Source organism: Rana temporaria, chromosome 11 (genome assembly GCF_905171775.1).
Source record: "Rana temporaria chromosome 11, aRanTem1.1, whole genome shotgun sequence".
Lineage (NCBI taxonomy): Eukaryota > Metazoa > Chordata > Amphibia > Anura > Ranidae > Rana > Rana temporaria.
Window position 1 is genome coordinate 154,313,753 of NC_053499.1, and position 13,320 is coordinate 154,327,072.

The following is a 13,320-nucleotide window of genomic DNA, read 5'->3' on the forward strand; positions in this document are numbered from 1 at the left end:
CATTTGGGGGGGTCAGGTACTGATGTTGGAGGAGAAGAACAGGCTCACACTCAGCGCTTCAATTAATCCCAAAGGCATTCAGTAGGGTTGAAGTCGGGGTTTTGTGAAGGGCACTCGAATTCCTCCACACTAAACTGGGCAAACTATGTCTTTATGGAGTTGGCTTTTCACTGGAGCACAGTAATGTTGAAACAGAAAAGGAGCTTACCCAAAATGTTCTCCGGTGGTTGGAAGCAAACAATTGTCTAAAATGTCTATGTATGCTGTAGAAATATCTTATACAATTAAACTCAACAATTTTGGCCATGTAGTGTAGATTGGAGATAGATAGATGTTCTGCACAACTTGTAGATGTGAAATTTGGTATTTCGGAAGTCCTAGGTAGAGGGAGTTTGTGTAGTCAAGTCGGGAGTTGATGAGTTGAGTTGATTCCAACTACTACTGCTGTGTCTCCTTCCGGGATGAAAGGGATAAGTCTACGCAACAGGCGAAGAAGGTCCGTTGACCACGGATCCTATTTGTGCATCTATTGTCATGTCTGAGTTAAAGATGACTCCGAGGCTTTTGGCTTTAGTGGCGGGGGTGATGGTTTGTCTGAGGATAGTAGGTGGTGCGAACGTTGTGCTAGGGTTTTTGTTTCGGTTTGCGTGGAGAAAGGGAAGTTCTGTTTTGGATCCATTACGTTTGAGGGAGCTCTCCGCCATCCAATCGTCGATCAATGAGAGGCAGTTTTCCAGTGCATTGGTCTTTTTTTGTTGGTGATGCAAAGGTAAAGTTGGGTGTCATCAGCGTAGGAGTGATAGAGCAGGTCCTGGTTGCTAATGATTTTGAGGAGTGGGTGGAGGTAGATGTTGAAGAGCACGGGCAACAGGGGTGATCCTTGAGGGACTCCGCGTGTAATTTTACGTGCTTCTGAAGTTAAAGCTCCTAGGATGAGAAGACCTGAGTTATGATTCATCCCAAAGGTGTTTTTAAGGGTTGAGGTTGGGGCTTTGTGAAGGGCACTCAAGTTCCTCCACACCCAACTCAACAAACCATGGCCCAGATACACAGAGAGCAAGGCGCACGTTACGCTGCCGTAGAGCAAACACTGTACGCCACGCCAACGTAGCGCGGAGAGGCAAGCATTGCATTCAGCAAGCCAGTGCTCCCCACGAACTGCGCATGCGCCGTGACGTGGACGCATGCACAGCACCCCCTGCGCCTGCTCACAACCACGCCGGCACAACTGCCTAAGCTACGCAGGATCACTGCATACGCCGTGAACATAACGTACGCCCAGCCAGACACACGTCCAACGCACAATACGCCGGCTTGTGTTCCCTGGTGCAGACCTGTGCATGTCTGTTGCCGGGTTGCCCCTCATTTATGGGGAATAACTTTACGCCGGACGTACAACTTACGCGCATCTCGCGTAGCATGCCCCGGCCACACGCACGTTTGTGAATCGGTGTATTTCCCTCATTTGCATGTTTGAATGGCTAATCAATGGGAGCAGCACCATGCGCCCAGCCCATATGTGCGCCCACCCTACGCCGGCGTGTGCAAGCTACGTCGGCGGGGTGTAGCCTGTTTTTAGGCGCATGTTGGTTTGTGGGTCTACCGCACACATACCCCGGCGCACATTTGCACTTACGTCGGCGTAACGTGTTATACATCGGCGTAAGTGCTTTGTGAATCTGGGCCCATGTCTTTATGGAGCTGGGTTTGTACACAAGGGCACCAGTCATGCTGGAACAGAAAAAAGCTTTCTCCAATTTTTTTTACCACAAAACACAATTTTCTAAAACGTCTTTGTATTCTACTGCTGAACCCATACCATCACATTTTTATTAGTCTTTGTTAGTTGTTTGCCCTTTAATCATTGAGAAATCTGTATAACCGGCCCTTTAAGATTTGCTATTTTTTGTAAACAGATTGGCTTGCTAAAGAATATTTAAAGTTTTGTAGGAAATTAACTCCCAACCAAGCTTAAAAAAAAAAAAAAAAAATCCCCTTAGACACAAAAAAAATAAAAAATTATGCACGCCTTAGTGGTGGCTGGAGAAAAATGGAGATAGCTTTCGTATACTTGTACGTTTTATAGGCATTAATGTTGCCGTAAATCTTGTGTTATTGTACGGCGCCTGCAACATTTTTCCTGCGTTTTGCCTTTGGACAGGGAAGAAATGACTGGCTTCCATCAGTGTTATTGGCAATACCCATATTCTGACATCTGTTCCTTTCTAAACATTTTACCAACCTTGATGAAATGTATTTTAGTGGTAGAAGCTGACATAGAGGAAAAAAAAAAGAAACAACTTGAGATGATAAAAAATAACATTGATTAAACACCAGCAGCAATTTGCCTGCAAATCTCGCCATTCCGAAGGCGGCTGCAGTTTTCTGCTGGAGAAAAATTAGCTATCTTCTGCTAATCTTAATCATGTTTACACTTCAAACTAGGCTAAATATACGGCTTATCCAAAAAAGAAAGAAATATAAAAAAAGACATGCGTGTGCCTGTGACAGTTGGGTCTCATATATTCTGCTTTTATCTCACAGTTACAGCGATGTGTATTTTTCTTACATTTACAGAATTGTTTTCAATGGCCGGCAAAGTCCTCATAGCGCTTACATGAGACTGACCTGTCATTAACTTCATGCTCCATGTCTTCCCTGACCGGCCGCCAGTGTCATCGTCCAATTCAATTGTAGAGGGATGTGCAAGTCTCTGGTGTGTTGGTCGCTTGTATTTCTATTATCAGCTAATTGTCGTCTTTAGTATTAAATATTCTGTCCTCCTTTCTTCCTTTTATCCCCCTTCCTTTTTTGTTTCTGTCTATTCTCATTCCTTTCTTTTTTCCCTTTCCTTCTCCTTTTTTCCTTGCTGTTGTCCATCCTCTCCTCTCCTCCCCCTCCTCTCCTCTCCTCCCCTTACTCCTCTCCTCTCCTCTAGTTCCCTTAATCCTCTTCTCTTCGTTCCTTTCCTTTCCTCTGCCCTCTCTCCTCTCCTTTCCTTTCCCTTCCTCTCCCTTCTCTCTTTTCCTTTCCTTTCCTCTCCTCTCCTTTACTTTCCTCTCACCTATCTCCTCTCCTCTCTTTCCTTTCCTCTCACCTATCCCCTTTCCTCTCCCCTATCTCCTCTCCACTCCTTTTCTTTTCCTCTCCCCTCTCCGCTCCTTTCCTTTCCTCTCCCCTCTCTCCTCTCCGCTCCTTTCCTTTCCTCTCCCCTCTCTCCTCTCCTTTACTTTCCCCTCCCCTCTCTCCTCTCCTTTCCTCTCACCTATCTCCTCTCCACTTCTTTTCTTTTCCTCTCCCCTCTCCGCTCCTTTCCTTTCCTCTCCCCTCTCTCCTCTCCGCTCCTTTCCTTTCCTCTCCCTTCTCTCCTCTCCTTTCCTCTCCCCTCTCTCTTCTCCTCTCCTTTCCTCTCCCCTCTCTCCTCTCCTTTTCGTTTCTCTCCCCTCTCGCTTCTCCTTTCCTTTCCACTCCTCTCTCTCCTCTCCTTTCCTCTCCCCTCTCTCATCTCATTACCTATTCCCTCCCCTCTCCTCTCCCCTCTCCTATTTCCCCCCTCTCATCTCTCCTCTCCACTCCTTTTCTTTTCCTCTCCCCTCTCCTTTCCTTTCCTCTCCCCTCTCTCCTCTCCGCTCCTTTTCTTTCCTCTCCCCTCTCTCCGCTCCTTACCTTTCCTCTCGCCTCTCTCCTCTCCTTACTTTCCCCTCCCCTCTCCTCTTTCCTTTCCTCTCCCCTCTCTCTTCTCCTCTCCTTTCCTCTCCCCTCTCTCCTCTCCTCTCCTTTTCGTTTCTCTCCCCTCTCTCTTCTCCTTTCCTTTCCACTCCTCTCTCTCCTCTCCTTTCCTCTCCCCTCTCTAGTCTCATTACCTCTTCTCTCCCCTCTCCTCTCCTTTCTCCTATTTCCCCCCCACTCATCTCTCCTCTCCACTCCTTTCCTTACTTCTCTCATCTCCACCCCTACCCCGAATTCTCTTCTCTTCTCTCCTCTTCCCTTCTCTTTCCATTCTTCTCCTCTCCATTGTACTCCTCCCCTGCCTGCTGCCATACCCTCCTCACTCCTCCCTTACACCCTCCACACTCTTCCCTAAGGCCCCTTTCACACGGGGTGGATCCGCTCAGCGGGGCTCCCCTAGCTCAGTGGGAGATCGCTCCATTGATCTCTGCTGAGCCGGCGGATGAGATCTCTAAACACTCCCATGCGATCCGCCAGACAGATGGCGAACATTTCGCCATACGTCTGTCTTGAGCGGATCGGATGGCAGACGGGTGTTGGCGGACCCATCTCCACTGACATCTACCTGCCCATAGGAGTCAATAGGTGGCCCGCTCGGATCCTCCTGAAAAAACGGACAGGCAGATCTGAATGGGATTACCTTGTGAAAGGGGCCTACATGCTTTCATACTCTGCTCTCCTCCACTCTCCTCTCCTGCACATTTTACCCATTTAAACAGTTGATCCCTATTTCTAATATCCCCAACTTTCCCTCTTGTTGAGGGCACACTTTGTTATTTTTTTTAGTAAACATTAAATGCAAAAATAATATTAATATAATGCTTAAAAGTGTTGTATGTAATTCTTCACACAGGTAATCTAGAGTTGTATTTGGAATGATATAAGGCATGACATATCAGGTTTCTTACGCCCAATATAGACCAGTAGCTGGTTTCTGAGAGGTCTGTCAAATGTTCTGCCGTCGGTCTGATTTGTTAGGCGTTTAGCCCTGGTTGAGGGTTCCTGGTTTGACTCACGGCATAGCACCGTGACATTATGTTTTGCAATGTACAGGCTTCTTATTTATCACCCGTCATGTTCTGATCAGAGATTTTGACCTGTCCTGATATGTTTTAGGAAGCCTAAACACTTCACAGGATGTTTAAATCTTTGCCCCAAATATTTTCCCTTTACATTACCCTCATTGTCTTTGTTCTGCCATCGGTCATTACTGCTTGTTTGCTTTTTATGCTTTAGAAATCTCATTCGGATTTTTGGAGATGAAAGCAAATGATTGGCCAGAATTTTCTTTCACTTAATGCTTAACGCCAGGCAAATATAAAATACACATATTATACACACAGTATTTTTTAGTCTGGGCACCCCTGAAAAGTGTGAAAAATCTCAAGGCACTCCAGTCTACAATGTAAAAAAAAATTCTCTTCTCTTCCCTTCCTCGATTCCATCTCTTCCTTCTCTTCCGTAGTTGCTTCATTCCTTTCTTCCTTCTCTCACATTCTTCCTTCTCTCACATTCTTCCTTCCTTCTCTCTCTTTCTCCTTTCCTTTCTCCCTTCCTTCTCTCCCTTTCTCACTTCCTCCCTTCCTTCCTTCCTCATTTCCATCTCTTTCTTCCTTCCCCACTTCCTTCTATTCCTTCCATCACTCTCTTTCTCCCTTCCCTTCCTTCTCTCCCTTCCTCACTTCCATTTCTTCCTACTCTTCCTTCCTTCATTCCTTCTCTCACATTCTTCCTCCCTTCTTTGTCACTCTTTCTCCTTTCCTTCCTTCTCTCCCTTTCTCCCTTCGCTTCCCTTCCCTTCCTTCTCTCCCTTTCTCACTTCCATCGCTTCCTTCTCTTTCTTCCTTCCTCACTTCCTTCTATTCCTTCAATCAATCTCTTTCTCCATTCCCTCATTCTCTCCCTTCCCTTGTCTTCCCTTGCCTTCTCTTCATTCCATCACTCTCTTTCTCCCTTCCCTTCCTTCTCTCCCTTCCTCACTTCCATTTCTTCCTTCTCTTCCTTCCCGACTTCATTCCCTTCTTCCTTCTCTCATATTCTTCATTCCCTCCTCCTCTTTCTTTCTCCTTTCCTTCCTTCTCTCCCTTTCTCACTTCCCTTATCTTCCCTTCCCTTCTCTTCCTTCTCTCCCGTTCTCACTTCCCTTCTCTTCCCTTCCCTTCTCTTCATTCTCTCCCTTTCTCACTTCATTCCTTCCTCACTTCCATCTCTTCCTTCTCTTTCTTCCTTCCTCACTTCCTTCTATTCCTTCCATCTCTTTCTTCCTCCCTTCCCTCCTTCTCTCCCTTTCTCCCTTCCCTTTCCTTCTTTTCCCTTCCATTCCCTTTCTTCTATCCCTTCCCTCGCTTCCTTCCTTCCTCACTTCCATCTCTTCCTTCACTTTCTTCCTTCCTCACTTCCTTCTCTCCCATTCTTTCTTCCTTCCTTTTCTCCCTTCCCTTTCCTTCTCTCCATTCCTTCCTCACTTCCATCTCTTCCTTCTCTTTCTTCCTTCCTCACTTCCTCCTCTCCCATGCTCTCTTTCTTCCTTATTTTCTTTTTTTTAAGGGTAAATTTATTAGATTTTTCAAAAGACTTTTTTAATAAGTACAGCACATGTCTATTAGATTTGACATAAATGGTGTATAAACTCAACAGCACAAAACTCAAACTCTTTCTTCCTTCTTTCCCTTTCTCCCTTCCTTCCTTCTCTCCTTTCCTTCCTCACTTCCACCTCTTCCTTCTCTTTCTTCCTTCCTCACTTCCTTCTCTCCCTTTCTCCTTTCCTTCCTTCTCTCCCTTCCAAACATTTTCCCTTTACATTACCCTCATTGCCTTTGCTCTGCCATCGGTCAGCGAATAGTCTACAATGTAAACAATGGAAATGTTACCTATCAATGGAAAACCTGAGCCTGGGACAATGCACACAACCACCTTGATAAATTAACTTCACATCAGAAGCCCCCCTTCACATCAGAGGTCCCTTACATACACACCTCCCAACCGTTTGAGATGGGAATGAGGGACACCTATCAGCAAAAGTATGCAGGCATAGGACCCACCCCTTACCACACCCCCTTAAAGGAGAATTGTACAAAAAAAAAGATTGGTTAAACCCCCAAGTGCTTTTTTGCCACTACTATTCCTTTATATTGGCTTTTGGGACTTACAAATGCAGCAATTTAGAAATCAGATGAAAGGTTTAGCGCTGGAAAAACACTTTTTGATAGCTAAGAAGTGAATTTTTATATAAATCTATATAGATGAGACCAAAATGAGGGACAGATGAGAAGGACAGAGGGACGTTGCTCCAAATTAGGGACAGTCCCTCGAAATCAGGGACAGTTGGGAGCTATGCTACATGAACAAGTCTCCCTTATCCAGGGATGGACTGGCCATGAGGACTACAGGGAGTTTCCCGGTGGGCCGATGGCTCAGTGGGCCGGCTTCAGTGACAGCGGACTGCCGCCCCCCTCTGCTCCTCTGTCTCTCCCTTCCCACAGCGCTCACCTACTCTCCCTCCCTGCAGCGCTCACCTGGGGGGAACAGAGAAGCAGGGCGAGGACCAGAGGAGCAGGGGGAGGACCAGAGGAGCATGGGGGAGGGGACAGACAGCTGACTCAACAGCTATGGCCTGGGAGTTTCTCACTTCTACCTAATCTTGTCCCATATGGAAGGCACGGAACTGATTCTTTGCCCTGGGTTAAATAATGTCTAGCTTCCCCACTGGTACTGCCTATAAGAGGACCAGTACCAGCCATTCTACTCTAATAAAAGTAGAATGGCTAGTAAAGGGGGAGAGGTGGCTGGGGGGGGGGGTGCGGGAGTTGCCCGGCTGCCTGGCTGCCATGGGAGAGCCCTGTCAAAGTGGGCCAGTCTGGATGAAGTCCAGGGCCAAATTTCTGTCCCAGTCCATCCCTGCCCTTATCACATTAGTGTCCTTCTTATACAAGCCCCCCAATCACATCAAAGTTCTCTCACAACAGGATCCCCCAATCACATCAGAGCCTCCCGCCACCACATCAGAGCTCCTCACCAAGGCCATTGTGCCATGATGCACCTATAAAGCATTTGTTACACTCCGTCATTACAGAACGCGCGATCATCTGGCAGCCCATTAACTCATCAATTGAGGGAAGGCTTTCTCAACAAGGAGGTGAACTGGTATGATCCAAAGAACCCCTTCACACTGCAGACGGGCTCACCTTCCGGACAAGTCCTTATAGTCCTAACATTTATATTTTGCTTTTATTCCTCTATTTGTTGAAGTAGATAATGTTCCTGACATACATAAATGTCCTCAGGTAAGGTTCATTTAAAATAGACTCTCCAGATGATTCATTAAAAGATATTAGAACGTGGAATTAAAATAGTTTTCTCACTGGGGATTGAAACCGTGTATTTTCAGCGGCCTTCTCTGTTTCTAAATTTTTCCAAAAGAGGAACAGTAATTACCCGGCCATGTTTGACCTGGTCATCGGTAAAACGTTGGTCTCCAGCTTGTAAGACCAGAAAGCTCATTGTGGCAGCTGTCAGGGTATTATCATTGGGGGGGTCAGTGACTCTACGAGGTGTAGCGTTGTCATTTTATCTGGTGGCCAGTCCTCGCTGACCTCTTCTCAAAGACAAGCATTGCCGTCTGTACCTCTTTCCAGCGTGACACGGGCATAAGAGCTTATTGTAGAAATATTTGTACTACAAAGAATCATAGGCAGTGAACAAAAGGACCCACCACACGGGCATGAAAACTAAAACTCCTTACCGTAGGGCTCCATAAAGGCCTTAGCATCGCGTCAAACACTTTTGCAGTGTGCTCCCATTCACTTGAATGGAGGCGTTTGGCAAGCTTTTCAAGTTGTAATGACTGCCAAACGTTGCAGGCAAGATCAACATTGCTGCAAAGCAACACACAAAGTGTGCCTGGTTCTTTGTATTGTGTTTTCAAATCAAACCCATTACACAAACTTTAAACCCCCGACCAGCCCCAAGCCATATACTTCATACCTCAGATCAGCCCAAATGCATGCACCTTCGGATCTCGGATCAAGGCCAATGCATACACTTTAGACCTCAGATCAGCCTCTAACCCGTGCACCTTCAAGAGGAAGTAAACCCCGGCCGATTTTTCTAATTTTTTAAATTTTCACATACATAATACATTAAAATCGGCCTAAAACAAGGTCTGTAAATACCTTATTTCGCGTCTTTCTAATGTCTTAATTTCCGGGTATTGGCCGCGCCATTGCATGTACTGTTTTCTGAATCTATTCTGGACGTCCCTTCCGCCCTTACTCTGTTTCCATTTAGAAATCTCACGCATGCGCCGTAGCGCCGTAACCAAGCCAAGGAGATGATCAGAGCAGCGTCGCGAGACTTCTCCTCCGTGCCGTTCTGAGGGGAAGCTTGTCCATACAAATGTCCCGGCATGCAGGGAAAATAGAAACGGCACACTTTATGTGCCGTTAATGAAACTACCTACTGCGCAATCGCGCATGGCGTCACTTTGGATTACAGGACGATTTCCATGGAAACGAAAGCAGTGAGTACACTTTCACAGGCAGTGATCAGCTGCCTGTGTTATCTACATTATTAAGAGATAAAGTTGTGTCGGAGGGTTTACAACCACTTTAAGACCTCAGATCAACCCCCATGCATAACTGTCACACATCAGAAAAGCAGCAAGTCATATACTTCAGATTTTAGATCAACCCCAATGCATACACTTCAGACCTCAGATCAGCTCCAATCTATGCACCTTCAGACCTCATCTCAACCCCAATGCATGTCCTTCACATCTCACATCAACCACATTTCATGAACCTCAGACCTCAGATCAAGTCCAATGCAGGCACCTTCAGACCTCAGGTCAAACTCAGAAAATACACTTCAGACCTCAGATTATCCCCAAACCATATACAGTACGTCAGACCTCAGATCAACGCCAACCCATGAACCGTCAGACCTCAATTCAACCCCAATGCACCCTTCAGATCTCAGATTAACCCCAGTGCATAAATTCCAGACCTCAGACCAGACCCAAACCTTGGCTAGCTGGGGCCCCTGGGCAGTGCCCAGTTGTGCCCTTGCATTACAGTAAGAGGGCCCTGGATCAGCCCCATGCATGCACCTTCAGACCTCAGATAAACTCCAACGCATGTGCTTCACACCTCATATCAACCACATTGCATGAACCTTTCAGACCTCAGATCAACCCCAATGAATACACCTTCAGATCTCAGATCGGCCCCATTCATGCACCTTAAGTCCTCAGATACCCCCCCCCAATGCATGTGCTTCATACCTCATGCCACCCACCTTCCATGAACCTTTCAGACAACAGATCAACCCTAATGCATACACCTTCCGACCTCAGATCACCCCCAAGTCATATACTTCAGACCTTAGATCAACCCCAGCCCATGCACCTTCCGACCTCAGATCAACCCCAATGCATAAACTCCAGACCTCAGTTCCTGATGGGGGGATTCCTCCTCTCTTTCTGTGCAGATGCCTGGACAGGAAGCGTGGTCAGTAAAAAATAAGACAGTAATAAAATCCCGACAAAGGTTCTAACACTTTCCTGTTTTTTTCTAGCACAAAAAAAAAAGAGAAAAAGTATTTTTATTTGTTTTTTTTTTAACTGCAGTGTCATTTATTTCCATGTTATTAAAATCTTGGTAAAAAATGAATTGAAATTCAGGCATGGAAATGTGCAGAACTCCTGTTATCCATTCGCAGTGCCCATCCCTCAAAGGTCTGTCATTCATTTACTCCATAAACTTCCAAAAACTTCCATTAAAAAAAAAAAAAAAAAGTTTGCGCAGCTCCCAAGAATCAAAGAACGTTTATTCTGCTGGACAGAAGATCGTTGCTTTGTATCCATTCCACAAAAAAAATTGTGTTTTTTTGCCAAGGAAAGGCTAAATACCTCTTCTGTGACGATAACCAGGATCCTTGGTAGCGAACCCTAATATCCTCTTCGTATAAACGCTAATTTGTTTAGATAATTTGTTTAAAGTGGTTTTCACATTTATAGTAGTTAGAGATAAAAAAAATAATAAAAAAAAAAAAATGCGCACACGAGGCAAACAAATGTTATCCCTTCGCCTTGAACCTGTTTCAACAATTCTGCTGCTTGAACTTTTTATTTTACTGTTCAAACCGCGATAAACTGACTTATAGCGTTCCCAAAAAACAATCTGTTTGACAGCAAGCCTCCAAAAAAAAAAAAAAAAAAAAAAAAGAAATCATTATAAAAGGCATTCTAAAAAAAAAAAAAAAACCCTTTCCTTAATTTTTGCAAACCCAACTGGGATTTCATTATTACTGTTATAATCACCATTGAGCGACCCTGCCTAAGCCTATTTATGACATTTGTAGGTAGATTCAGTAAGAGTTAGGCCGGCTTATCAGTAGATAAGCCGACCTAACCCAGAATCTACGCCGACTTATGTTTAAGCGTATGCTCAAACAGAGATACGCTTAAACATATCTAAGATACGACGGCTTGCGCCGTCCTATCTTAGATTGCAATATTTCGGATGGCCGCTAGGTGGCGCTTCCATTGCGGTCGGCGTAGATTATGCAAATTAGTAGATACGCCGATTCACGAACGTACGCCCGGCCGACGCAGTACTTTTACGCCGTTTACGTAAGAGATAGGCCGCGTAAAGTTAGAGCTAGGCCCTAGTTGGAATAGTAATGTCAAGTATGGCCGCCGTTCCCGCGTCAGAATTCGATTTTTTTACGTCGTTTGCGTAAGTCGTCCGTGAATCGGGATTTACGTCGTTAACGTCCACGTCGAAATCAATAGGCCCGTGCGGTGTACTTAGCCGCAATGCACACTGGGAAATGTAGTCGCCCGGCGCATGCGCAGTTCACAAAAAACTTAAAAAACGTAAGGTCAAGCCCCATTGACATAAAACACGCCCCCCTTACACACATTTGAATTCGGCACCCTTACGCCCGCCGATTTAGGCTACGCCGCCGTAACTTAGCAGGCAAGTACATTGTGAATAATGTACTTGCCTCGCTAACTTACGGCGGCGTAGCTTAAATTCCTTAAGCTACGCCGCCGCAAAGTTGAATCTACCCATTGGTATTTACAAGTTACAATTTAAAATCCATATTGTTTGCTAGAAAATTACTTGGAACCCCCAAACATTATATATATATATTTTTTTTTTAGCAGAGAATCTAGAGAATGAAATGGCGATTGTTGCAATATTTTATGTCTCACGGTATTTGTGCGGCGGTGTTTCAAACGCAACTTTTTGGGAAATATTAACTTTCATGAATTTAAAAAAAAAAATTAAAAGTAAAGTTAGCCCAATTTTTTTGCACAATGTGAAAGATGATGTTACGCCGAGTAAATAGATACCAAGCATGTCACGCTTTATAATTGCACGCACTCGTGAAATGGCGACAAACTACGGTAGCTAAAAATCTCCATAAGCGACGCTTTAAACTTTTTTTACGGTTACCAGGTTAGAGTTACAGAGGAGGTCTAGTGCTAGAATTATTGCTCTCACTCTGACGATCGCGGCGATATCTCCCATGTGTGATTTGAACACCGTTTTCATATGCGGGCGCGACTTCCGTATGCGTTTTCTTTGTTGAGCAAGCTCGCGGGGAGGGGGCGCTTTAAAAAAAAATGTTTCTTATTTTTTATTTTTTTTTATAATATTAAATAATATTAAATTGCCTAGTAAGTCTCCTACGCCGTCGTATCTTAGGGTGCAATATTTACGCTCACCGCTAGGGGCGCTTCCCTGGACTTCCGCGTAGAATATGCAAATTAGGTAGATACGCCGATTCAGAAACGTAGGTCCGCCCGGCGCATTTTTTTACATTGTTTACGGCGTAAAGTTACCCCTGCTATATGAGGCGTATCCTATGTTAAGTATGGACGTCGTTCCCGCGTCAAATTTTTTAAATTTTACGTAGTTTGCGTAAGTCGTTCGCGAATAGGGCTGTACGTAAGTTACGTTCACGTCTAAAGCATTGACGGTTTGCGGCGAAATTTCGAGCATGCGCACTGGGATTCTTTCACGAACGTCAAATACGTGGGGGTCACAATTCATTTTAAATGAAACGCGCCCACATCATCCACATTTGAATTAGGCGGGCTTACGCCGGACCACATACGTTACGCCGCCGTAACTTAGGGCGCAAGTTCTTTCTGAATGCGGAACTTGCGCCCTAATTTACGGCGGCGTAACGTATCTGAGATACGTTACGCCCACCAATGTATCTGAATCCGGGCCAGATTTTCTTTCTCTATATCGCAGATAGTTTATGAACACTTTTGGAATCCACGTCGTCGCAGCCTCGGCAATCCTCTCCATTCATTCTCCAGCTCGCCGTTCGCGATCAGCCCGCCTATGAATTCCCTTTCTTTTTTTCTTTCCCTTCCGCCATCATAATTCCCTGACTGATTAACCTCTCAACTCGCCTATGGATCTGAGCGGCGTATCACACACTTCTGCGCCGCCTCGGATTCCTTCCTACAAGCAGCACTTTTGTTTGGCAGCATCAAAGCGCAGGGGGTTAATAGCGTACAAAGGGAGTCGCTTTTATAAACGTATTACGAGGCGGAGAGGAGTATTAATG

General features: G+C 45.3%; 1 long non-coding RNA gene across 1 annotated transcript in view; it reads left to right on the top strand.

The window, feature by feature from the left end:
- LOC120917900 overlaps positions 1-13,320 on the top strand; it is a 221,844-nt gene that overhangs the window by 185,816 nt on the left and 22,708 nt on the right. The gene's annotated exons all lie outside the window — the stretch shown is intronic.